At 44.9% G+C, this 3,018-nt stretch overlaps 1 pseudogene; it reads right to left on the bottom strand.

Moving 5' to 3' along the window:
* On the bottom strand, nucleotides 1–2,776 carry LOC129151095 (glutamate dehydrogenase 1, mitochondrial-like; annotated as a pseudogene).
* Nucleotides 2,777–3,018: the final 242 nt, after the last annotated feature.

Below are 3,018 nucleotides of genomic sequence, written 5' to 3'. Positions count from 1 at the left end.
CTATTCAGCTAAGAATGAGCTTCCCTCAGGTACATCTGAAAATCTACCGAGCACCTTCAAGGTGCAGAATATGTCATCTCTCTTCACAATTTTCATCCCAATGGCTTTCCCAATCTCTTCTTCATTTAGGTACATATAATCCAGATCAATAAGTTGATAGCCTACACCAACTGCTCTGTCGATGTTATCTTCCACCTTACTCTTGGCAATCTAGAAGAACATTAAAAATAAAGGTCCACTTATTCAGGAGCAAATGACCAATCCCATAAGCAGAGTTAGTCCACAGAACCTCTTCCTTTTCTGAGATCTAGGAGCTAGAGGTGAGGAAGCTATCTGTTGACTTATAACATGTGATAAATGTTTAACAACTGATTAAAGAAGAGTCTTGATTTGTAGTATTTGCCAATTTCTATGATGCAAATACTCCACCCCCACCCCAGGGCTAATTTCAAGCTACCAATATGGGGAAAAGATGCTCACAATGAAATCTTTTGAGCACAGAGGCCTCTGGAAGGGGACACAAAGTCAGTGTGAGTTTGGCCATTATTGGCAATGCTCATAGCTGCCTGCCTGACTCCAAAGCAGGAGCCCAACTTTTTTGTATGTTTGTTTTTCTTTCCCTGGGACACTCTACTTGAGTTTTTGTTCAAGCAGTCAACACAATAGACTTTGAAAAAAAGAAGAGCAATTAATTAACACAAGGAGTTTGCTGTATTATTTGGAATATATGTCATCAGTGTGGTTACTAAATTCTGACAGTATCACACAACAGAAATAGGCTCCATCATTTGCTATGTAATGATAGGAAAGAAGATAACTCTCTATTGGGCTTTTTGTATTGTTGGACAACATAGTACTGATAAACTATAAATAATACTGTTTTATGTTATAAAAATACTAGTTTTTTCATTCATTATGTTTATAGGCTTTCTCTGCTTAGAAAAAGTTAGGCTTAGTAAGTTATTAAAGGCAATTTTATTACAGCTGCATGTACTTCTTTTATTCTAAGAGAATAAAATGTATAAAAAGAAACAGCATTTATTTTTGTTTGTAATCTATAGAATTGAGTTCTTGTGCTGATGGACCCAAATGGCTCTCTGGCATCTATTTTTTGTTTTGCACATGATCCCTTAACTTTAAATTCTTTTTTCTTAAGGGGCTCATTTGGATTGACCTATGGAATGGTGTCCATTGTCTAATAAGCAATGAGAGAAAGATCTGTGGTTACATGTGAACTTGTGCTGGTCTAAGTTTAGGACCCAATCTGCTGCCCTTTTGCGGCTGAAGCAACAGTCGGGCAAGTGTCTCTCCAGCAGCATTTTCCTAAATGTGTTCATACAGGTTTCATTGTACACCTTGGAGACTTTCTCAATGGCATTGACATAGGCAGCTGTTCTCAGGTCCAATCCCAGATTATATTTCATGGCTGTGCACATGAGTTCCCTGGTTCCAGAGCTCCATGGTGTACACTGAGCCAGAGTGTACAATGTCTTTCTCAGATGCCCCTGATATCCTGTCTTGGAACTCTGATGTGGGCACAACAGGAAGAGTTTCACCATGCCTTCCAAAGTTCCTTTCCAAAGACTCCTGAACCAACATGAGCAAGTGGTAGTTAGAATCCCTTTCATATATGAAGGTCAAATGGCCATAACTGACATGATTTCATTTCTTTAGCCATTCAAAGTAAGATACAGTAAGCCCCACCCACTCCACCCCCGCCTACCCCAGCATTCAGATAGAGATATGGAATAACCATGATGTTCTTATCCAGGGAAGACTTATTCGCTTCTAGCATTGTTGGCCCATTGGCACCTTCAGTGATGATATTGGCTTAGATTCTGGGTACCTGGACGTGGTCAGCTGCTTCTCACTGGCAGCAGGGATCAGTACGTCACAGTTGGCCGCTAAGATGCTTCCTTCATAAAGCTCTGCCTTGGGGAAATCCACGATTGATCCATGCTGCAATTTGAAGTCTTCCAGTTCCTTTGGGTCAATACCATGTGGATTCCATAGACTCCCATCAGATTCACCATCACCAACACATTTAGCACCAAAGCCATGCAAATACCTCACAGAGTGAAGGCCCACATTACCAAATCCCCGAACAACAAATGTTTTCTCTCCAAACCCTGGTGTCATTCCTAAAATGCTCATGTAAGAAGCTTCATTGATGACGTTTTTGATTCCATGGAAAACTCCCTGGCCAGTAGCAGAGATCCATCCCTGGACTGAAGGGCTTGCCAGTCTCACAGTCATGGGCATTAATATCCTAGTGACTGATGGTGCTAGCACAGGTGTCTGCAATCCAGCACATCTCTCGCTCCCCCTGCTCATGTCTGGGGCAGGCACACCAATGTCTGGACCAATAAAACCCTTCTTGGCCAGTTCCATGGTAAACCTCCTTATGATCTTTCCCAACTCGTTATCACTATAGTTCTTGGGGTTGATCATAACACCAGCTTTGGCACCTCCAAATGACACATGAGCCACTGCACGCTGATATGTCATCAGAGAAGTCAAAGCTTTCACTTCATATTCACTCACATCAGTGCTGGAACGAATACCTCCCTCCCAGGCAGGGCGTGCGGTGCAGGCGGTGCTGGACCTGGTAGCCCTGGATGACCTCCCAGGAGCCTTCGAGGCACCAGATGGGGAAGAACAGGCGCAGCACATTGTTGCAGGACTTGATGATCCACAGGGTTCCGCGCACCCACTTCTGCTTCTGCTCCTCGCTCTCCTGGGTCTTGAGGTCCTGCACCAGCTTGTCCTCCATGATGCTGGCGAGCGGTGGAAGAAGCTCTCCACCATCCTGAGAAGTCGGGTTGGCCTAGTGGTCAGCTGCTGCCTGGCTGTAGTGTCACCGGGATGGTGCCGGGAGCCCAGGCTGCAGGCCAGGCCAGCCCCGCAGCATAGCTGAGTCAGCTGCACAGAACCCAGGGCTGTGGCCTGATGCCTCGCCCAGGCAGTGGGACAGGGCTGGGGCAGAATAGAAGTTCTCTGGGAGGCTGGGGACCATGG

Source organism: Eptesicus fuscus, chromosome 2, assembly GCF_027574615.1.
Source record: "Eptesicus fuscus isolate TK198812 chromosome 2, DD_ASM_mEF_20220401, whole genome shotgun sequence".
NCBI classification, from domain to species: Eukaryota; Metazoa; Chordata; class Mammalia; order Chiroptera; family Vespertilionidae; genus Eptesicus; species Eptesicus fuscus.
This window is presented reverse-complemented; position numbering and strand designations above follow the sequence as displayed.